This window comes from Bombyx mori, chromosome 23, assembly GCF_030269925.1.
Source record: "Bombyx mori chromosome 23, ASM3026992v2".
Classification (NCBI taxonomy): Eukaryota; Metazoa; Arthropoda; class Insecta; order Lepidoptera; family Bombycidae; genus Bombyx; species Bombyx mori.
The window spans coordinates 5,668,059-5,692,571 of record NC_085129.1 but is presented as its reverse complement, the minus strand read 5'-3'; positions in this window follow the sequence as shown (position 1 = coordinate 5,692,571).

Sequence of the window (24,513 nt, the reverse complement as noted above, 5' to 3'; positions counted from 1 at the left end):
ATTCCACAACACGGTAACACGAACTTCAACTGAATATTAATAGAATTCAACACTTTTCTAAAGATTACAATAAATATCACGTGACACGTTTAAAACCGAATAAGCGCTGTAAAGCGGAACATAAAAATTTTAAACTCGACATTCCATTCTATAGTCGATGTTTTGACTGTGTGACGTCACGCCCGCATTGTTAACTCTTCGCGGCGCATCGCTGTCCATCTGACATGACGTGACCAGTCATACGTCGATTAAAAGTCACTGTGGAGTGACGTTTGACTGCGATTCGGGATGTGACACGCGAGTCAAGCCGACGCCGAAAATGGGATTGGTATTAAGCGTAGAAAAAATATAATTTTTATACAAAAATGCGACAGGGCATAATTTATTTCAAATTCAAGTGGATCCTCTACTCTATTAACAACTACACATAATCTTGATCCTGCGTTAATGGTTTCGGACTTTAGTTTGAAATTAGTCATGGAATTCTTGAATATTCAATATGTATTTTTATTCATAATTTTACTGGTTTTAAGAATATTTTTATTGGATCTTAAGTCCGGATTTATGATGTGATACAAGAACTAGGAGATACGGATCCACTGTGAATTGCTCAGATTACCGAATTCGTCGCGAGGATTAAAACATTAAAGCCTATCAGTTATGGATGTTTTTTTATATAAAAAATCATGCATAATCGACTTATTTGCAAACTAATTGACTCATTTTGCGATCAAGATTAATGTCTGAGGGCTTACAATAAAAAGACAATGATATAGGTTAATTTTAAAACGAAAAGAAATTAAAAAGTCAAAACCTACAGACAAGCACAAACTTTATTTTGACTCGATCTTTTTGATCTTTTGTACTTGAGTGAGAGATAGAGGAGCTCAGTTTATACAATGAAACCGGCCAAACGATACTGAGCATTATGCGCGGCTCTTAAGATGCCATATTCATTGTCAAATGTTATGCATTTCAAAGGAATGAGACATGTTTATGTTGCGAAATCCAATTTTCTGGTGACGTCCCAGCTGTCAAAATGTAACAAAAGGTCTAAGATCACGTATGTATATCCGGAGTGTTCAATAACAACTTTGAGAAAACAAATTCATAGAATTACAGTTGCTATCTGAGTATACGCATTTAAACTGGAGATAAAAAGACAAGAAAATTTGTAACCGGTATTATGAGCCCCACGGGCAAAAGAAGGCTAGGCGACGCAATTCCTAAACAATTTCTGTTAACGCATATACTTTTACATAATTATACAATTAAAAATTTGTTCTAGAGGTAAACAGCCTGTGGTCATATTTATATGACTCAATATCCTACCTACAGTATTTTAGTAGACATGTCTTTAGTCTTTGAGACTCAACTGTGGTCAAGTCTCTGTCTGCCTCGAGGTGGGTGGCGGCTTTTATGATGGGATGTCTTCGATCCACTTCAAATGAGGCAGATCGTGGGGCGTGGGCCTATCTACCTTTTGGCAAAAATCCCAAGTAATTTACATCAGCAGAATAAAAAAAAAAAATATTTAAAAACACTAAACGATTATGATTTTAAAATTAATATCGAAAGCGCAAATTAAAATGTAATTACGCGCGTCTGCAACGTTGATTGAAAATACACACACAAGTCGGTCATCAACCGGTTACTGGTTTTGAACAAGTAATTGCGGTGCTTATCCAATTTGACAGAATAAAAACCAGACCTCCCCTTTACACAAGAAATTTTGTTTTAAATTTCGACAACAATGGGGAGATCGCAAGCACGATTAAAACGGAAGGGAATTGTCTGTGAAGCCGACTAAGGCATAAATTCACTGGCAATAAACGACTAATAACAGCTTGCTTAGTTTAAACAGCATTCTCAATGAGAACTCACATCAACACCACAGTCCCTATCTGCAAAGGGATATCGCATGATTTCACGCCACTTGCTCCCCAAACAATATGCATACAATTGAAGATATAAAGACAGCAATCTCTGGCAGTTCATAAAATGAACGTTAACTTTATTTTTACGAGGAACTAACGAGAAAAATCATAACACAAATGACCCGTCGGGAAAATGTCATAAAAGACAACGCTATAATACTTGGAGGCAGAAGATGTAAAAAGTTTTACCATCTCAATAAATCACCGAGATTATAAATCGGTTTTACAACCTGTAGGTGATCGGAAACTGCTATAAATCATAAGCAAAGTGGGGGTTGTTCTCTCTCGATGTCCCTAGACACCCATTAACGGATGCCAGCAAACATAGTCGCCGAAAGTGATTGCGGTCCTCGAGATACAAAGATTTTAATTAGCCTACGTTATACAGCCGCGATAAAACTAAACAGCTTCAATCAAAACAAATCAACAGTCATAATGAACGTCATTAATCAGTATAAAAATTCTCCATCGCCACCGCAAATAAAAATCAATATCTACAATCTCGTGTTTGGTTACATTATGCCCATCACAAACCATTAAAGTAGGTGCAAGTCGACATCAAATCATATCTGGCATCGATAAATTGCCAAATTATTTAAATTACGTGTGGTCCAATCGGATATGTTATTTGAACATACGTTTCCGTGGCCGTGATGGTTCCGTGAAAGTCAATATGCATAAAATCAATTCGTTATTTCACATTAAAGTCTTACGAGTTTGCTTTGATCGTTGTAATGAGCATTATTAGATGGGATTTTTATTTCGTCTTATTTTACTGTACATTAATTTTAATTGAAGGATGCATCAGAATCACTCATTATCGAGTTCGTTATGTAAGCATTCGAATGTTTTTTTTTGTTGTTTTGTTAATCATCTTGATCTCCAAGTCATATTCACGGTCTCATTTTGTCGTATCACGAAGTGAACTTGCATGTTACATTAACTTACATTGTACGTGACTCGAAACTGATTTGTCTAGAGACCAGAAATATACCGAACTTAAGATCTTACGCTCGCGGTTCTTAATGGAAAATTTAATTAATGTCTCAACTTCAAGTTTGAATCATTTGTGTGAGACCACACGACTCTATTAAAACGTTTGTTACGTGTTTCAAATTGCCTATGTCGGTTCGTGTCTCACGTGAGGCATTAATAACTGGTAGTACAAAGCGCATTACAATAACAATCGAGACAGGAAGCCTGTAAACCGATTACGTTGATCGGTCTTCACTCAATATGACAAGCACACAATCAATTGCAATGGATTTACAAATAAGATACAATCTGATTTTTATCTAACGGTTCTTAGTCATGTGAATATACCAAAGATCTTTAATCTCAACGTAACTAACAGGTATTAGCCATTTAATTAGCTACGACTACGAATTAAACTGCAGACTTTTTATATTTGGCACTCTTTCAAGTTTTAAATCAAGAATATAAAAATTGAAAGTAAGCAAAGGTACGCTTTTTTCCTACCTATGCTGATAGCCTTGAGAAGCTATTTCAGCTTCTCCTTGTCGTGTAGGTGAGCTCATCGGGCTCAAACCGGGAGTGTTGCTAACACTGGCCCTAGCAAGAGCAGTGCTTCGAATGCAGAATGCAGAATCTACCACCGGATCGGAAATGCTACCCACTGAGAAGATCAAGCGAGAAACTCAGTGGGCTGTGTCTATGGGTTAATTTACTCGTCGAGCCTGTCGTCGCAAGTGACGGGTTCTATAGTGGACTGTAGGATTAGGATTGGCAAAGAACTTAATAAATAAACTCGCGAGGATTGCACGTATAATTTTCTTTTTATTTTTTGGAAATTTTATAATTCGCGTACAATAGCACGAATAAAAGATTCAAAAAGTGCATTATTTGCGATCATTTTTAAAGGAAGAACCTTTAAATTTAATAATTAATTTGCCTCTTATAGGGTCCAGCTTCAAGGAAGCTCTGAGGTTACTGGACCAGAGATATTATGATAAATATAATATAATGACAGAGTTTTTGTCTAATTGTTAGATCTAATTGTTATTAGTAAACCTTCTCCTAGCAATATAAAACATTTTGTGTCAACAATAAAACAAACGTTGGCTGCCCTCAAAAATATGGAGGCGAAGGTAAATGAATGGGATCCAATTTTAATGTTGATTTTGACCCGCTTAGATGGACGTACAGCACGCGAATACCAACTGCAGCGGGACGACACAATGGACCCCACTGTGGACCAGCTTCTGGCGTTCCTTGAAAAAAGAGCGCTCGCTATGGAGAATGCTGGACAATCCGCAGCGAATATTGACCCGTGAACTGCGGCATTTCTATGGTAGGTAACTTTATAAGCCATTTTTGGAGTGTCGGATTAGGCGGAGCATTGGCCTTTCGCTTGTTAAGCTCAGCTTGGTAGCAAGCCATGATGCCAAAATATTTATCATCGTACTCACCAGAATCCTCTTCATCAGCCGGGTTGGTTGCCAGAATTCGGCCGCAATAATCGCCGTATTCGCGGAACGCTACAACACAACGCTCTAAGCGGCACTGTATAGTTTCCGTAGACAACCTTTGGGTTTCTCCCAACTCGTTATAAAGTCTTGTAAGTGAGCCTTTGACGTAACGACGTTTCCTATTAAATAGGAAAGCACCTCCTGGCTATCTACCATTTTGGTACACAGATTTTAAACTAGCTTATAGTAAAAGATAAAGTCTCTAGGTTACTCGCCGGTAGGTAGCGCCACTACAGCGCGTCGTCCAAAAACGTCTTCGTTGGAATGGAACGTTGGAATGGTAAAGGGGATTGCCCACTCTCCATAGTGTGCTAGGCCCAAGATGGACATCAAATATTACTATAAAAATGTACTGATTCAAATTCTTAAATGTATTGGATATCTAAAAAATATATTGAAATTGACGCCACTATTATAAAAAATATAATAAAAATAAAAACTCGTTTTGAGGTTAATTTTCTATATAAATAAGTGTCGGATTGTGAGATACTTCAAGAACTTTTCTTTTCTTAATGTTTAAGATGTTCCTAATGTATTTTTATCCAATAGGGTATAAAAACACACTTAATTCTTTAAATATCTATATTTTCTTCATCTTCATACACAATTAGTATCATCTAAAAATAGCAAAGGAGAGCATATACACGGTTTTAAATCTCGATCAGGGTAAAACCACAATTCACACAATGTTTTTTAGTCGTAGTATGAAACGTTATTGATAAAAGTAAAATAAATCGAAGAAAAATCAAAACACATCCATTTTGTACGCACTACGCAAGCACAACACCACAAGCAGCAAGCGAAGTATCAGTCAGTCAGATTAAATTCAGTGTTGTCAGTATAAAGAAAAATAATTACATGAAATTCATATATCGATTATTTTTTTAAATAACCGATAATTGATTTATATCTTAATCTTTTTTTTACGAGTACACATTATTTTTTATGTTTTTGTTTTAGTTGTACATATTTAAATAACAATACTAGTAAAGTTTTTTTTATTGCTTAGATGGGTGGGCGAGCTCACAGCTACCCTGGTGTTGCTAAGTGGTTACTCGAGCCCACATACATCTACAACGTAAATGCGCCACCCACCTTGAGATATAAGTTCTAAGGTCTCAAGTATAGTTACAAGTTAAAGTCCAATGGGTATGTCTTCGATGTTATTTTATGTGCATAAAATCCATTAAAATCGTTTGATTAATGATAATACTTAAAATGATTTATTTATATGTTTTATTTATATACTCAAAATATTTACTTCATACGTAAAAGGATTTGAAGCTGGCAATATTATTCCCGCAAAAATAAAAATCCTTGTTTTTTCAATAGAGTTACTTTTTTTAAACTACTTATTGTAAACTATAGTGGCGCTTATTTGCAAGAAAGTAAATGCATATTTATTTATGACAAAATTAATGCACTAAGTATTTTTTCTATAATCTATTGTCTGCTTTGGGCCTAAAATGGGCCATCCCCTTTGAACCACACGCGCGGGATAAACAAAAGACGATCGGCTTCGGATGCGAATGGTATCGCCCTCTTGTCTTGTCATCAAAATCCCTGATTTAGCTTGCTCCTCTTCGCTGCAGTTTACACAACTTCCTGGCTTGCCGATGTAATTTTTTTATTAAGTTTTCGCTCTTTCAATATCGCTCGCCGGCTTCGCCTCGGCGTGTTTATTAACTTTATAGAATTCCCTTTTCTTCGGCCGTAACGGACCAATTTATGTAGTGGACTGTATGATTAGGATGGGCAAGGAACTTAATAAATAAACTCGCGAAGATTGCACGTATAAAATTTGTATATTTTAGAAATTTTATAATTCGCGTACAATAGCACGGAAAAAAGAGAATGACAAATCTAAGACATTCCAAAATTCAAATTCAAATGTAATGTCAAAAACCACAACCACAACAATAAAAAAGGTTTTATACCAATTTGTTGGGTTTCCAACAGGTTCGACGAGGACGGTGACCGGTGCTTGTGGTACCTAAAAGCACCGTTAATGGATCGGGAAGATCCGTAATGACGTGTTTAGGGCAAAAAGGTACACTGTAGACGATTTAACCTTATCATCAATATCAACAGTCCACACTATTGAACATAAGCCATCTCTCTAATACGCCTCACTAAACTAGTAAAGCGATCCCTTTTTTATTGTTTAAAAGGTGAATTCTCGGTTCATCTGGAGCTAAGTGGTTATTAGATCCCAGGGACATAACAATGAATATATATACCGCCTTGAGACATGAGGTCTAATTCTCAAATATATAGTACAATGGATTTCTCACACTTCAAACTAGAATGCATAATTATTTGGCAACAAAAATAGGCAAGGTAGTGCTAATTGTGTGATGTCCTGCTTGTTTGTGCTGCGAAGTAATCACGTCATATGGGTTAAGGTCTCCGGTATCAGCATAGCACCAGGTGAGTCGTGAGTCCGTCGATTGATATGTGTTCCTGTTAGGTTTACTGGTGGTAGGACCTCTTGTGAGTCCGCGCGGGTAGGTTACCTTAGACCTTAGAACTTATATCTCAAGGTGGGTGGCGCATTTACGTTCTAGATGTCTATGGGCTCCAGTAACCACTTAACACCAGGTGGGCTGTGAGCTCGTCCACCCATCTAAGCAATAAAAAAAAAGTTAAAAAAAATACTGATAACATCCTTGTGAAGTAAATAAATACAAAAATTCTTAAAATAAATAAATTGCAAAAATCCCAATATCTCACTCCAATAAAAAAAGACAAAATTCGCTTTATCCATTGAAATGTTTTTAATTTGTCTTAGTATATTTTCCATGTTCGATAAATAAAGGGTGTTCAAATTATCGGTTTCACACAATTATTATAAGGCTATTTCACAACACAAACTTGAATAGAATAAGATCAAATAATCGGCGAGATAAATTACAGTCAGCCGCGCGTTCAGATAGCGATCGAACTGTTCAGATAAAACGCAAAACGATGCGAACAATAACCGATGCACTTCCTTTGACAATAGTCATAGTCCGACCGGTGTGGAATAATTTATGCGAGGCCTTTAGATCGCTGCGATATCCAACTGGACCGATCAATATTCCTCAAGTGATAAGATAGAAACCATCAAATTGAAACTTCAACGATGTATAATCAAGTTGGTTATTATACGGTGGGAAGTTGGAGAAGTTGAAGATAATTATAATGTAGTCGCGTCTAGACTCGGCGTTGGTGGTCGACATTCGCTCGCGGACTCGCTCTCCCTCGCCGTGCCTTCGCTATAAGATTATAAACATTACATCCGATAGCTTTAACGTTTCTATTAACTCGTTTACCGGCCGGAGATATAGTTTAAATAATATTAGTAAGTATTATAGTCAATCACGAAGGCTCATGAGTTCATTTGAGTTTAATGTATCACTTTAAGATGGTTGAATAATCTTCAAGTTACAATTGGATCATCATCATTTAGAATTGATTCAGCAATATACTATTTTTTAATAAGCACGTTGAATAAGGTGACCGTCGATACGCGAATTGAAGAGGTTTACAAGGTTAATGTTTTGTTAGGGTGAATATTTATGAATTATTATCAATGGTCAAGAACAAATTAAAATATGTAATCGATTAAGATTTGTTTTCTGGTTTTTTTTCTCCTCTGCCTAGTATTTTTTTATACGTGCCTTTTTCGTTTGAAAGGGGGAACTCAGAGATACACCAACGTGATTACTTTCAACCATCTTAAAATTGTAGCTTCACTTGCCCTTGAACCGCGACTTTTTGACAGCAAAATCCAAAATTCAGGATTGCTTCGCGTCCGTACTAAAAATAGGTAAGACGATGGTATTGACTCAACAGAAGAATTGGAATGTTAGGCTAAGTCTAAATTCTAGTATTTCTCCTGCAAACTGTCTACACAATGACTTAAACAATAGGAAAGCATATTCTAAATATTGAGCTCGCAAAAAGTAAATATAATTTGAATATATTTCTATATACGGCTTATATTTTTTTGCTTAGATTAGTGAATGATTTTACTGCTCATTAGTGTACTTAACACTTACTGGACTCCATAGACATCAACAACAATAGCTCACCTTGAGACATAAGTTTTAAACCTCAATTCTATACTACAAGGGTTGCTCCAAGTTTGAAACCGGAACTCATTACCGCTTCGTAGCAGAAATAGGCTGAGTGATGGTACCCACCCGTACCGGCTCAATTGACGCCCTACCACCACTAAGCCTGCATTGGTTTCCTGGCCTGTTCATTCTACATTAGACGAGTTATCTGTCTTGGTTTGTGGTTTCAAACCCGCAAAATTGTAATTTGCGTAATTACTGGTGGTAGGACCTCTTGTGAGTCCGCACGGGTAAGAACCGCCTACCGCAGGCACCACCCTGCCTATTTCTGCCGTGAAGCAGTAATGCGTTTCGGTTTGAAGGGTGGGACAGCTGTTGTAACTATACTTGAGACCTTAGAACTCATATCTCAAGGTGGGTGGCGCATTTACGTTATAGATGTCTATGAGCTCCCGTAACCACTTAACACCAGGTGGGTTGTGAGCTCGTCCACCATCTAAGCAATAAAAAAGAAAAAATGTGCAGTAAGATTGGTATAATTCCCATATTAACCAACAGATATATTAGTCTCATTCGATCGGCGCGTTTGTCTATAGTTTAATAGCCCCTACTTCTCAGCGGGATCCAGATTCGATTCGCAGTCGGAGTCGAAGTCTGTATCTTGCTTTTTTTGGCATTCAAAGTCTAGGTGCCTTTTATTCTTGTCTCGTACAATCAGCGTCAGTACCTCAAGACCTACTATCTACACTCGAATCCAAGTTAATGAAAATAAACTGGATGACGATTGCGGTTTTGCTTACAACAAGAGTTGTGGATAACAACCGTAATTGTGATATGGTTTCTAATTAATTACCGTTTCTCTAAAGAGTTTCTCTAATCTCTCTCTGCATCTCTGAAGCTTTCTCTGCATCTCTGAATCTCTCTCTGAATCTCTCCCTGAATCTCTCTCTGAAACTCTCTCTGAATCTCTCTCTGAATAGATATGCATAATACTAATCATTGTTTTATTTCCAGTTTCACAATAGTATTGTGGGAAGGGTAGGTGAGCTCAACTAGTCAGCAACCTATAGGATTCGCTAGCTAGTTCTTAATACAATTTGAGATATTTAGACCTTCGTATGTGAAAACGAGAAGACCTTCTGGAGGAGGGCTTCACCCTCGCATAAGGTGTGTTCTTGCATGAAGATAACTTAAGGGAACATCTTTAAATGATTATACTATATAATTTATCTTTTTTTTTTTTTGTTGCTTTGATGGGTGGACGAGCTCACAGCCCACCTGGTTTTAAGTGGTTACTGGAGCCCATAGACATCCACTACGTAAATGCGCCACCCACCTTGAGAATAAGTTCTAAGGTCTCAAGTATAACGGCTGCCCCACCCTTCAAACCGAAACGCATTACTGCTTCACGGTTAATTAGGCAGAGTGGTGGTACCCACCCGCGCGGACTCAGAAGAGGTCCTACCACCAGTAGAAATTCCAGTGATCTAACTAAAATTATACCCTCTACTTTTTCTATTCTAATTATGAATTTTTTTTACCATTATTCAATGTAAGTCGTTAACAATCTGCATAAAATTTAGATATTTTACTTTTAAAAATGCGAGAAATAAAAGCCTTCTTATTTATTTATGTGAAAACGAAAGATCGATTTCCCAATTAGGCTGGCTTCACCCAGAAAGTTAGCATCGCAGGCATCGCGATGTGAGAGTAACACACGCGACGCACAGTTTATCTTGTGCGACAAACACAAATATTAAACACGAACTACCAACGGTTCGGAATAGCAAATCGCATCGTATTTGTATAAGAAGCGTACTTAGAAGCAGGTTTGCGTTTGTACACAGAGAATCGTGCTTATACATACGTCTAATGTAATTTAGATGTCTGTACGCATCACAAAAGTCACTCTAATTGAATTAGAAACCTAAAAAGTTTTACAGCTCTACTTTATGTGTAGGCTGATACTCACTAACACATCTAATTATTTGACTAAATTATATATTTTTTTTATCTTGGAGGCAGACGAGCATATGGCCCACCTGATGGTGAGTATGGTAACATCGTGTAATAAAAATCAAACCCGCAAAATTATAATTTGCGTAATCACTGACGGTAGGTCCTCTTGGGAGTCCGCACGGGTAGGTACCACCACCCCGCCTATTTCCGCCGTGAAGCAGTAATGCGTTTCGGTTCGAAGAGTGGGGTAGCCGTTGTAACTATACTGAGATCTTAGAACATATCTCGAGGTGGGTGGCGCATTTACGTTGTAGATGTCTATGGGCTCCAGTAACCACTTAACACCAGGTGGGCTGTGAGCTCGTTCATCCATCTAAAAAAAAAAAAGAGAGTGGTTATCGTCGCCCACGGACTTTAGCAATGCCAGAGGCAGAGCCAAGCCGCTGCCTACCGTGATAGCAACAACAAGCAGCAACAAGATAGCGATACGTGCTTATGCGAGCTTTCAAAATGCACAAACAGTATATCCATAATATAAATAAGAATTACCAACACGGCTATGGCTTTGTTTTCGGGAATGTAATTCGAATACACTCGGAGTAATTCGTCAAAAGAAGTCACGGGCACACGCTTGTATCCAATACAGTTAGCCGCCAATGACGTTGGAATGTCGCTAACGAAATCAACCTTAAAATCAAGTGTTTGTCTACTTCGCCGAGTTTGTATATACGAATGTTAGATTCAAAAGTTGATTGAGTTTTTTTCTTGTGAAGTGTAAGATCATACAAACATGCGTTGCTCAATTTGATTTAAAAAATATACCTAATATTTGTTATGTTCTCAATTTGGTAATTTATCTTTTCTTCACTATCGATTTGGATGGCAATGCGTCATATAGAATGCTGCAAAATGTGCCTACATATAAAATAACATTCTATTATTCAAAAATATGTTCTCTTTCTACGTAAATGAAGAAGTAGGTAACATTTAGCATTATGCCAAAGTAACTATTCCACGCGGACGAAGTCGCGGCCAAAAGCTATTCTATAAATTCTTTACCTTCGTTTAAATTCAGTTTTATTTTGAAATATAAATGTTTTCTCAATAAGAATGTTCAATGGTATTAATTAAAAAAGCATACGTTATAGATAATATTGATGTCATTAGCACCAGACGACGGCTTCGCGGGTTTTTAGCGGAAATTTAATATCTCTTTTGAAGCTCGCGTGGTTGATTTTTAAATTTCCATTAAAATGCAATTTTAGGATGAAATAAGTAAGATGAAGAAGAACTAAACCAAACCATCATTGTGAGAGTGAAACAATTCAAACGATCCATTTTTTTTTTGTTTTTAGTTTCAATAGAACAAACAGTCATGATAAAATAATTTACAAGAAACTGCTACATCAAATATTGTAAGAAAACCGAAATGAAATCACGATTCATAAAAAGCAGTTTCTTCGTGGCCACGTACTTCGAACTGTATCTTTTGGCTCGCTTCGATACTAAAAAATTGTATATTATTCATGAAAGAAACTTTAACATCGAGCTTATGTTAAAATTCTTCGTGTAATGGAAACGATCCATTATGCATTGGCTCGGTTTGACACAATGACATATGGAGTAGCTTTAGTTTGATGTTAGGGATGTGAACAAATGTTGAAAAAACGCCAATCAACTTTCCGTCACTTTTTCGCGGAGTTGCGTTCAAATTTTTTTAATGTGGTTCATTTTTGCCGGTAAGTCGTTTCAATGTAATCATGCAGCATGTATTTTAGTGGACGCTGCCTTTACGCATTATTGAGGTCCTTTTTGTGACAACATCGAATGCGAAATGATCTCGATATTAATTCGGATATTTTTTTTTTAAATCTCATCGCGAATCATGCAATTTTATTTTTGACTTGATACTCAAAGGTATGTTATGATAGTATTTTTAACGACTCCAAAAAGAGAAAAATCTTATCACATACTATATGACCGAAGACCTGAAGAATTAAACCAAAATGAACGTTTACATTATATGTATTATACGTTCGCGTACAATGATACAACCAGTTATATAATTTATAACACGGGTAGGTAACATTTACTTGCCTACATTCTCTCTCTCTCTCTCTCTCTCTCTCTTTCTCTCTCTCTCTCTCTCTCTATCTCCCCTATTTCTGCCGTGAAGCAGTAATGCGTTTCTCCCCAAATCCTGATCATGCAGGAGCTAGTCACCGTCGACGCCCTAGACACGTCCTTACAGACACATCAGATCCAATGACCTTTGCATTAGACGCCTTCAGTTCTAACACTAGGAGCAGGCTTGAGGACCCTGGTAACCGTACTCGTCGAGCTCAACAAGGAGATCGACGTGCAACCTAACCCATGCATCAGCCCGCTGAGTTAAGTCTCCTTTGGAGGCGCTCGGGCAGCTGTTAGCAAATCCCACCCCTCCTGGCTGAGCCTTTGCACGCCCACCTGTCCTGGTGAAACTGGAAAGGCCTCCGGGTCACCAGTAATCGTAAAAAAAAGAGTAATGCATTTCAGCTTGAAAGGTTGAGCGGCCGTTCTAATCATTAGTATAATATTCAATTAATTTATTATTATATCTTACAGTGCCGCTACCCACCTTAAGACATGACTAAGAACTCCTGTCTCAAGATGGATAGCGGTATTAAGTTGTTGATATCTATCGGGTCCCGCAACCAATAAAAATATATACATAAATATCAATTATAACAATATCGATTCACAACAAAGCCTCACATACTAAAGCGGCATTGTAACGGTTCGCCGTACCTATCAATTTAGGAGTTCTTCATTGCTCATCATTGCTAAGATGTTGGCGATACAGTGCACACACAAAAAAAAAACAGCATACTATACGTCGTGGGGCGTGAACAAAGCGTGGGCAAAGCGTCGGTGGACAATGTTTTAAAAAATCACGCCGGTATTAAGTTCCAAACATCGGGGCCGAGATCTTATCATAATTATAATGTTGCTTTATTGGTATTTACACAAGAGTACTCCCATGGTGGTATCGAAAATTCGATCTGCCGTTATGAAACCTCATCTATACTTTAGCTTAATGTCCGTAACTCAAATATACCATAATACTTTAGATTTATCTCCACCGATAAATTGTTTTGGTTTACACTAATATGACATGAACATCTTAATTTTACTTGTGTCTCGATGGTATCATTGATTCGTTGAACGTCTTTAAATAGTAATTAAAACAAATCTCTCATGACGAGAGATGAAATAAAATGAAAATTAAGTATTTTGGATAGCTCCATAGAAGCTTGTCAGCCAATAGGTGAAACGATATAATAATATGTATACTATTAGGTATAATTCATCCCCAAAATGTATTAATTTACATAAGATTAAAGTCGCCATGGCCTAAAGAATAAGTAGTCAGTGCATTCGTATCGAGTGATGCGAATGTCCCAGTATGAGGCGTTCGCTCCTGGCCTTTTCATTTTTAAATTTTTTTTTGACTTGTTTTTTCCTTTATTGTAAATATTCTTACTTATTTAAAAAAAAAGTAAATATTTGAGAAAAAACAAAAAAAAAGCCCGCTGAGTTTGTTTCGCCGGTTCTTCTCAGGACTGTAGCTTTTTTTGTAACCGGTAGTAGAGTTAGCATTGTTATTTATATTTTGATATTCAACAAATGTGTTATACTGACATCTAAGTTGAAATAAATGGTTTTGAATTTGAATTTTGAATTTGGAATTCCGGGGGGCGGGTATCAATTTTACTAATACGTACTGAACAAATGTTCACGAATGACTTCTATCACGAAGGAGTTATTCCTTCGTGATAGAAGTCGAAGGCATAAAAATCCAAACCACAAATAATTACTGGTCTTGTCTTGTGAGTCCGTACGGGTAGGTACCATCACGCTGCCTATTTCTGCCGTGAAAGAGTAATGCGCTTCGGTTTGATCGGTGGGACAGCCGTTGTACAGTAAAAAGTGAGGCTTAGAACTCATGTCTCAAGGTTAGTGTCTATTAGCTTTGATGACCACTTAACAACAGGTGGACTGTAAGTTCAAGGTAATAAATAAAAATCCATATTGTATTGTTTTATTCGTCAAAATCTCTAGTTTGGTCTTTGGGGTCCGCTGATAAAACTTTTCAATTCGTAATAAGCATTGCCTATCTAGAACTTTTACTCAATACCTATTTCGGAATTAATATCTTATATAAAATACAATGCATATCAACAACAACTGGAATAAAATCACGGAAATATGTAATCCTTCAACTGTCCGCCATCCAATTAATTATAATGGTAAACAAGATGAATCTTCAAATAGCTCTAGGTCCAGTATTCAGCTCATGTCTTCATGAGAACGAAGCGCAGAAAGCAAATGAACCATATTAGTTTCCGTCACAAAGGAAATCTGTGAGACATTACGTTCCTCTGCCATATAGTCACTGCCCGCACCGTATTTCGTGTTCCAATTAATTATGTACTCCCAGAATGGCAGCTCCTTTATCCTTGTTAGAATGATATCCTCAGCCATGACATAGGAGTAAAACTTATGCAAGTTTGATGCGCGATGTTTTGTGTTAATAGCTCAGCTTTGACTTTTGACTATGATGTTACGGGTGTTTTTTTTTTGGAACGAAATACGATGCGGAGGGGTACCCTAACCGGAAAAAAACGTCCGTAACGTAAGATTTTTAGTAGTAATGCACAGGGTGTACGACTTAACTTTGTAATAACGTACAAAAAATAACATATTTTTTTATCATTCATTGACCACGATCTCGAACTCTTATGCAAACAACCACGAATGAAGCGTACCACAATAACTTCGCACGTTACCGAATGATCGTGGGTTGTTGCGAAACCTCAGCTTTATTTTCTTTATACCTCGAATAGAACTTAAAATTAATATTTTTATAATAAGGAACTTCGTTCCTATCCGGTTTCCCACGACACCACACATCTTTTTTTTCGCTACCAATGCTGATAGCCTTGAGAAGCTATTTCAGCTTCGCTCTGACTTGTAGGTGAGCTCACGGGGCTCAAACCGGTGTGATGATAACACTGGCCCTAGCAAGAGCAGTGCTCGCAGAATCTACCACCGGATCGGAAACGCGACCCACTGAGGAGATCCTTCGAAAAATTCAGTGGGCTGTGTCTGTGGGTAAGCCGGTGATAAGAGATGTTCTAAGCACGCAATGGTACATGCCACCTATTTCTATCCTAAAGCAATCATGTCTTCGGTTTTGAAGAATTGACCGTAATATAAAACAATTTAAGCTTCAACCTCATATCTCAGAGTAGGCATTCACATTTTTGTGTTTGTGTGTTATAAATATAACAACAATAATTCAATTTTACTTAAAATCAAATAACACCGTAACCAAACTCGCCAACATTGATCTATTAAATTAATATATTAAAAGGGTTCGCTCTTCCGAAGCTCGAGTAGCTATTAAATTACCTCATAACGGATTCAGTAATTTGCCCATATGTCTTGTTATGGTCGTTTCAGAAGATTAAAAACCCCGGCCATCCTTTATAAATCCTACCCGTCGTACCAAACACCATATAATATTCATGAAATAAGTAAAAACGAATCGTAGGTGCCCTCGTATTGTGGAGGGAGACCCTATTGAGAAGTGTACATGGAAAAGCAAAATTGTTTCCCCATTTCCTATTTTAGTAACATAAGGAGCGTACTTGTTTATGTAAATTAGGAAATATTAAATAAAATTATTCCAATAGTCTTGTTCCATTGTTTATTTAAACTATTAAGAATGATTTTTTTAAAGTTAAGATTGGTGGAGGAGCCCACGGCCTACCTGGTGGTAAGTGATCACTGAAGCCGATAAGCATCCACCACATCAATGCCGGCCCATCTTAAGGCATAAGCTCTAAGGTCTCAGTTTTTACAGTGCAACGGCTGCCCCACCCTTTATTCCTGATCCGTGACTTTATATTAAATAAATAAATGTAAATAGTACGTGTGTTACTAATCATTACAATTTTATAAAAGAAGAGTTTTCCGTGAAAATTATGCTATATTTAAAAGCTAACACATTTTTTACAGAAACTAGGTTAAAATCACTACTGACCCAGTTATTTATTTCACTTTACAGATTGAGACACGCTTTCTACATTACGGAACAACTTCAATTTAGAGAGGCACCTTAAAAAGAAAAAAAACACGTGTGGCACTCGGAGACTGCCGCGGTAAAGCTATTGCATAGCATTTTTTATCAACTTATGCAATTATAAATCGACAATAATAATTTAATATTAAAACAACAATAAAATAAGACCACGCTATATTTATAAACATTAACAAAAGCAAAACATTAACTGTCCCCTTCACACTCATAACCTAGACCGCGCGAGGGAGAGATGGGCAGACTTTTCATGATGTGCATGCGGCAGTGCAACGTCACGCCGCGCGCTTATTCACAAACACTACACAAGCGCAATGTGTGAATGTGTTAAACGCCGTCAGGTTATTTTCGTAACGGAATTTCTTGATTCAGTCGCCGCGCACAAAGCCCGCCATAAAAGCTATGCAATAGCTTAAAAAAACAATATAATTCATAGCTTTTATTTGTCTTAGGAAGTTATATAAAAAAATACAGAAGTAAAATAACATTTAGTATATTGTATCCGCATCCTTACAAGCATTTACAGCGTTTTGGTAGTAAACCTCAAATAAAATGGACTCTATGCATATTATAGTATCATCATACGGACAGCAGCGTGTTTTATTTGTCCCTAAGGTACGGTTTACAGCTTCGATTTTATTGGAACTAGTGTCAATAGTAAAACCCGGTGTAGTCCTTTTGCGAGTGCGGACAATTTCGAACGCATATAAAATGCACGTGTGCAAATAGCACTAGCTATGCAATCGGCACGAAACATCGTCTACAGTTTTTTTGTTTGTTGTTGTGGTGTGGTTTGTACGAGTACTTTTACGCTGACGGTGATACACGTGCTTAGAGAGAGAGAAAGAGAGAGAGAGAGAAAAAGAGAGAGAGAGTATGCTTTATTGCACACTAAAACACAATTAACTTTAAAACACATAGTCAACAGAAAGGTATAATTGTACAATGTATGGTCTTATCGCTAAGAGCGATCTCTTCCGGACAACGGTTTTTGTCTAGGACATTTTGGAAAAATACAATAGCTATGTTGCGACGTACATGGTATTCTTAACAATATTCAAAGCGATGTGTAAAAAAGGACTAAATCCCTAATTAACATTACACACACGTCTATGGGCTCCAGTATCCACTTAACACCAGGTGGTCGGTGAGCTCGTCCATCCATCTAAGCAATAAAAAAAAAAAATGGCCCTTGACCATTATTTTAAAAGAAATTTAAATTTTAATTAAATTTTAATAAATTTAATATATCTTAGACATTGACACTTTTCTCAATAATTGAGATTACGATTATTCAAATTACGCTGAACGCAAAAAGTGCAATACTTATACGAGTATTAGGGTATTTTGGAGTCTTAATTATAATCAACACGTACATATGTACATAATACATATTTATTTCCGATGAAAAAGACTTGGATGCAGTATTTAAATTGTAATCGTTTATCGACTTATTTCTCTTTGAAACAAATTTTATTGTTTTTATGAAGTTTAAATGAGTAAGTAGCCAAACAACGGCCCTAAATTAAGTAAAATGGCACTATGACGCAATTACGTCAAATTTGAACGCAATACAAAACATTAAATGAAAACTAACCAAAAATAGTACGCTATAAAGATGGATTTCAAACGGTCGCAATGTATTTATGATCGTTATTTTAAACCATATTTGCAAGCAAACAGGCATTGAGCTCACTATAAAATTCAATTATGCACGTGCCGATGCCGTTTCCCTTGTTAACATGGACGTAATCGAATGATAAACACTAAAAATTGCCATTTACTAGTAATCCTGCTTGTGCTTCACTATCATTATCGCTAAAGTGTATTTAAATAAACCTATTTGTCGAAAACATTTGTGCGATAATTTACTGAGTGAGTGCACACGCGTGAGTCCGCACGGGTAGGTACCACCACCCCGCCTATTTTTGCCGTGAAGCAGTAATGCGTTTCGGTTTGAAGGGTGGGGCAGCCGTTGTAACTATACTGAGACCTTAGAATTCATACCTCAAGGTGGGTGGCGCATTTACGTTGGAAATGTCTATGGGCTCCGGTAACCACTTAACAACAGGTGGTCTGTGAGCTCATCCAACCATCTAAGCAATAAAAAAAACTCCCCATAAATGTCAACAATAACTGTACAAAATTTCATCTCAATCAGTCTTTCTTTTTTTCCACAGGAGAAAATCACCGGATACCAACCCGCGCGGCGGGACAGGGTCGACGCAGAGCATATTACATTAATCCTGACGTCCCCCAAAATATCAATCAGCTAACCTAACTTTAAGACAAAATTATAGAAAAAATATTCATTTATTTTGTAAAATATAAGCTAAGTGGATTAGCCTAAAAATATGGTTAAAATCGGTTGTGAAATTTAAAACTTTTAGTGAATTTAACGTCCATGGACCTGAGTACGATTAAGATTTATAGTGACTTTGCTCCCGCGCCGATTGCATCTGATGTGTTGAAGCCTATTATGATTTGTATAGCTATGAAGTTAGCTAAATCTAATAGGTGTATGTACAAATACTAATACCCTATATATAGGACTAACTATTACAAAAAAATGTACTATTATTACCTATTTTAAGTAACACATAATTTTACAAAATGTTAATTTTAAAACATCTATTTACGACTGCCTGATTGATCGATTGCTTCATCAACTTTCAGTTCAATGTTGGACTTGAGTGGAAATATTGAAAACAAACAAAATTAATAAATGAGAAAATTAAATCTTATTCTTGGTATAGCCCTTCTAGAAGCGAGGAATTAAGTCGCCGTTGGAAGAAATACTAGGGTGATATAGTTTGTATGACGAATATTTTAGTCTTATTCTTACCGGATTATGAAGAAATCCAGCGCTTCCGGGGAAATGACGATGTACCTGGTTATTTTATTGTATCTCTATGAATTCACTATTTTTAGGCAGCGTACAACGTCAATTTATTAATAAGTTTAAATCAACAAAAAAAAATTAGTTAAGTTACATACTCTATTCTTCGTGTTTTTATTTTTTTAATATTTTTTTATATTTTAATATTTTCTCCAAGCAATGACGATAGTTATAAATATTCCAGACACAGTTTTAGTCCGTTGACAATAACGAAAATCAAATCTTAACAAATAAACAAGCATAATATCATTAGTTAAAATAACTCTTCCCATAATTAAGTCATAAATTTAAACTACCCTTCCCTCATTTGAAGTCAGCTGCGTTTGTTCACCTGGACGCTTTGGATCATTACGTTGTATTTTAGAATCACATTATTGATACTAATTATTATTATAATTCGATGAAGTTATTTTCATCCGACAATTAAAGGAACGTGATTTTATAGTCGCCTGATGAGATGACTTAATTAAGTTGCATTCATATTTTTGTATTCGTAATGATAGATGGAATTTTTATGTAAATTTTACATAATAAAATCCTTCACACATAAAAATGTTACTTATTTAAAACATATTACTAGCCACAGCTTTTGGTGGTAAAGCATGATGTAAATAATGGTGTTTCTTAGTTGACTTGGTGGCGCAGCAGTTAGCACCCCCGACTATTGCACCGAGGGTCGTGGGTTCGGTTCCCACAAAGGACAAACATTCGTGCGATGAACAGGGTCGTTTGTTCTTTTTTTGGGTATATATAGGTCTAGGTATATTTAAAGGTATATACGTATGTATATCAGTTTCTGGTTTCCATAGCACACGGAATCTCAATTTGATTACCGTGCGTGAATTGTTCTAAAAATATAGATTTAAACTCATGCATGTAGGAAATACGATCCTGCGTATTTCTGCCCCGAAGCAATAATAATACTTTTCGATTTAGGAAGGTTTAGGAGGTTTGGGAGGTTCTTTTTATTTTTTATAAATGAGGGATTACTGGTGGCCCGAAGGCCTCTCCAGTTTCACCAGGACAGGTGGGTGAGCAGAGGCTCAGCCAGGATTTACTAATAGCTGCCCGGGCGCCTCCGAAAGAGACTTAACAACTTAAGGGTAGCTGCTTCGCGAATGAATCTACTACCGGATCGGAATCGCGACCCAATGAGAAGATCCGGCGAGAAACTCAGAGGGCTGATGTTTTGGTTAGGTTGCACGTCGAACTCTTTGCCGAGTTCGACGCGGGATCTCTGCTCCTAGTATTAGAGCTAAAGGCGTCTAGTCCAAAGGCTATTGGATCTGATGGGGAGGTTGGGAGGTTCGTAAGTCTTAGATTACATAAGGCGTTGTGACTTCACTCCCTGTTCCATCAATACCCAAACAAAAATATTCAAAAAAATCTTAAAAACTTGTGTTCCATTACTGCAATGTAACTAAATCATGTTTTCACAATCCGGATCTAGTACCCGCCACACTACAATTTACTAACACCAACGAAATAGGCCGTGAATAGTAAATCACCGAATAGCCCGTAAATTAACTTTAATTGACCGCATCAATCAAACAGCCCTTAATGAATTGTCCGCGGCTCAAGGGCGAGCTTCGATAATCTCGCGTGAGATAGGGTTACATTGCCCGGATTATGAAACCGGTTTCTTCTGCGTGTTTAAGGTCCCATATTTAATTTTCTGGTATGTTTAGATTAGTTTAGGAAAAAGTTTTCTAGATCGTAAATCTGATCGAACATGGGAGTCGTAGTCTAAATTAACAGGATCACCATACTTAGCACGCAGAATAAAACACTACGAATAAACGAAAATATTTTCTAGCGTTTTTTTTTTTAGTTTACGCTCCGTTGACGGGATTGAGATAGCCCACCGGCCGAGAGAAATTGGTGACGACGAGTACCGGTTCAAATTACCGCTGGGCAGAGTGGGAAGTAAGACAAGCGCTTCATACGATACGTGTCCTCCTGCCTCGAATGAGACCTGTCTTATCCTAGGCCTGAACAGCGGTTGTAGAGCGAAAGCGGGTTTCAGCCGATTCACCTCAGACATGTCCTTCCTACCGCCCTCAACGCGTAAGAGGAAGTCCGGATATTTTTGTTTTTTTTTTATTGCATTGATGCGTGGACGAGCAGTCCACCTGGTGTTAAGTGGTTACCGGAGCCCATAGACATCTACAACGTAGATGCCGCCACCCACCTTGAGATATGAGTTCTAAGGTCTCAGTATAGTAACAACGGGTGCACCGCCCATCAAAATGAAACGCATTACTGCTTCACGGCAGAAATAGATAGGGTGGTGGTACCTACCCGTGCGGACTCACAAGAGGCCCTACCACCAGTAATTTAGAAAAATTGGTACCCGCTTGCGATCGATCTACACACGAATACACCGGACGTCTTATCCTTTAGGCCACGACGACTTCTTCAAATCCCTTAAATTAAACGGTCAAATAAATAAAATTATTTGGATTAAAGGTTTTTGCGTAATGCATTCCGGTCGTGAGTTGCGGAGGAGGACTTTGTGATGAGGCCGTACAGGTACGTTCCACAGGACTGGGAAGCGCGGTGAGTCGACTGCGGTGAACTTGTTCGGTCTGCGATGCTGATTTGCTGCGGCAGGACTGTTATATGCGAGAGTGTGAGAGCTGTTGCTGACGCACTGATGAAGTTTGAAAGCTACTGTTGTTCCCTCGCAGGCTACCACTGTGGAGGCATCGAAAAGATCACCGATCGACTGAAATCTGAAAGACACTAATTTCTGGCACACAAGCTTATCTTGTCGTTAGCTCGATTCAGGTTTTTTTTATTGCTTATATGGGTGGACGAGCTCACAGCCACCCTGGTGTTAAGTGGTTACTGGAGCTCGTAGACATCTACAACATAAAGGCGCCACCCACCTTGAGATATAATTTCTAAGGTCTCAAGTATAGCTACAACGGCTGCCCCATTCTTCAAACCGAAACGCATTACTGCTTCACGTCAGAAATAGGCAAGGTGATGAAGGGTACCTACCCGTGTGGACTCACAAAAGGTCCTACCACCAGTAATTATGCAAATTATAATTTTGCGGGTTTGAATTTTATTACACGATGTTATTCCTTCACCGTGGAAGTCAATCGTGAACATGTGGTGAGTACGTATTTCATTAGAAAAATTGGTACCCGCCTGAGATTCGAACACCGGTGCATCGCTCAACACGAATGCACCAGACGTCTTATCTTTTAGGCCACGACGACAATTGTTCGATATCTTCCGTTCTATACTAGGTATCGCTAAACTAACATTCACAAATTCAATGCAATTCTAGGTTGCAAACCATAAGCACTATTCAATACACTTCACGTTCAGCTGTACGTGCCAAGTCTCGAAACTACGACTTGATTAAGAGGCATGGATGGCCCGCTGAACCACAGCCAGAGGATCCGATTATACTGGTCTAGGCTCTAAATTATAAGTAATGGGTGAATATACATAGATACCGTTCACTCAAGCGTCATCTACTAATTCCTCATTATCAGTCTGCAGCATTTGTTTCCTCTGCTTCGTTTTTCTACCAAAATCCCTATACTGTAAATAAAAACGTTATTCATTACAAGTATTTAATTTTAAAGAAATTACCCCTCATTTGATTTTAATGAGTATCTCGCTATGAGTATGAGAAGATGCAGCAGTTTTAAAATAACATGGCAGCAAAATAATGATAGGGATAACATAATGTGATAGGAATAGGATAAGATAGGGCACAGAATAAGAAGAATAACAAGAAACACCCAAATCACTTTAAGATAGGCTTTGAAAATTATAGATTCTTCTGGCTTTTTCCAGGATACCATCATCAGATCTTGATGATTACAGAACCATTCAGGAAGTCTAACCTTTCGAACAAAAAAAAGAATTATTTATCAGAATCGGTTCAAACATTCTCGAGAAATCGGTGAACATACATAGATAAAAACATGGTGGTCAAATTTCAAACCTCTTTCGAAGTCGGTTAAAAAGAGTGATTTTGTTACCTTAAATAGTTCCCTAACATTCTATTATTAAAAATATTTTCTTCACTTTCTACGTAAATGAAGTCACTAGCAAAAGCTGGTATCAATATAATGCGACTTATTCAGAAAGTTAATGATAGGATTTTTCCGTGAACTCATACACACTCCGCTGTGTCTGAGCCGATTTCTATATGGTTTTCATCATATTTAGATAAGCTTAGGTAAATATTCAACGAATATCCCAATCAAATTGTCAGGAACATAAATAAGATGTGACTGTTATAGCGATACAATTATAGTCTTACGTTCTTGGGAAGCATGTAAGTAATAAATGTAAATGAGTAAAATTAATTAATAAACATTAAACTCTTGATCGGAGTTTCGAATCAATTTGAGAACGATACTAAATAAATCTATCTACAATTAACAACCGAACCAATAACACTGAACATTACTGCTCTCCTTAATGAATTATAACTATACCATCTATACATTTATCCGTTTTACTATCGTAATTATTTAAATATAACCTAGCCATTCGTTGAACATTAGTATTCAATAAAACAAAAACCGTATTTGAGTCATTGACCTGATTACATGCATCGAGTTAACAATCGAATACCTTTATAAACGAATGCAGACGCCAAAAGCCATTAACAGCTTAAACACATACAATATTATCATGAATGTTTATCGGCACAATATTAATTTAGTCTCAGTAGTTTGATGAATGAAGTCGAACGATGTTTATCGTGTAAGACGACTGCACGTGTGTTTCATCGTTCAATTATATATCTTAACGTCTAAGACACAGGCTGTATTTTTTGTTGTCAACAGTGGCAGATAAGTTTTCGGTCCAGCTGATGTAATGTAGACACCGCTGTACATGTACATACAACCATCGGCAATGCCAGAAGCACAATCGTGTCGCTCTCTATCTTTACAGATTAAAACTCTCCTCGAATCTCTTTCGAAGAAATACATAGACCTGGAGCCAGCAAAACAGGAAGCTAATTTCAGATTTAATTTCTTTTGCATTT